Below are 1,392 nucleotides of genomic sequence, written 5' to 3' on the forward strand. Positions count from 1 at the left end.
GACAAGCATCCTGACAAAGTTTGATGATGATTGAGGCAAAAATGTGACCACTAGAGTGTTAACGAACAAAATGTGGACGGGCGACAGACGACGGACATTCAACGATCTTAAAAGCTCTCTCTAAGCTAAAAAAAACTGCCAGTTTTGTTTTTTAATGACACTATATGTTCATATTGTGACCACATCTATAGTGTGTAGAATTTTAATCATATCTACTTTTTGCAAGGTCAAAACATTTTTATTTTATTTTTACAAATAGACTTTGCTGCAATTAACAATATTTTTGATATCAAACAGTATATCTTTCAGGCATTTCAAGATCGCACTACAAAAATTGAGCTATGAACAGTATTAGAGCCTGATCAAACTGCAATGACATGAAGACTGACGTGGCTCTATACTTGTTACAAAGGCCAAGTCATTTTCGCTTCGGTTCCAGCAAAATAGATTCCAGATTGAAAATAGCAACTTTCAGGCGCTCCTGATGCAAAATGACTCTTGTCATATTCAAGCTGAAATATTTTAATCTTTTCAAGGAAAAAAAAAGCAAATATAACAACTAGTAATATGAACACATTGTGTTTTATTTACAAATATTTATGAGACCGTATTTAAATACATATTTACATATATGATTTTAAATGACAGAAATGAAAATGAAATTCAAGAAAAAATCCTTAAAACTAACAAATGCAGATCAAAATACATGTATAACAATCTATTTTCTGAAGGCAACTTCTTTCTTTGAAACAGATCAGGTAATAAAGATTTCCTTTATTACATTTTCTGTCTATCTCAATGCTAAAGACATCATCGTCTCCAAATTGATTGGTTGTCAGTCCAGATATATTAGTTTTATTGACAGCAAATTAAAAACTTGGTACATTTATGATAATCATGTAAATGTCACCAAAACTGTAAAATGCTATTCATTGCCAATATCTGCCAGACATATATTAAAAAACTTTACAACTTAATGAAACTTAATGAATTTTAAATATGATTTCATCATCTAAAAATTAGATTATTGCTAACAATAAAGTATCCTCCCCATCCTTTGCTCTGACAAAGATAAAAACATGGTGGAAAAAAACAACAGGTATATCTATTTTAGCCCCATTGTCCTTGACCCGGAGTCAATCAAACTAAAACCTTTTTTAATAGAACAGGTACAAGCAAGGTATCTACACCAAATATTTATGATATCTGTCAATAAATGAAGCTGCCATGAGAAATTGTAAGCAAATGTGACAAAAATCTGACATAGAGAAGTACCTGGTGACCTATGGGAAGGGAATTTTTCTGTGGAACCCATACAAAATTTAGGACCCAATACCTGTCTATCTGTTTGCCTGAACAAATTAAATACAATTTCCTTCTGTTTTTCCTTAC

The sequence above is a fragment of the Ruditapes philippinarum genome, unplaced genomic scaffold, assembly GCF_026571515.1.
Source record: "Ruditapes philippinarum isolate M1 unplaced genomic scaffold, ASM2657151v2 ctg1551_1_1_1_1, whole genome shotgun sequence".
NCBI lineage: Eukaryota > Metazoa > Mollusca > Bivalvia > Venerida > Veneridae > Ruditapes > Ruditapes philippinarum.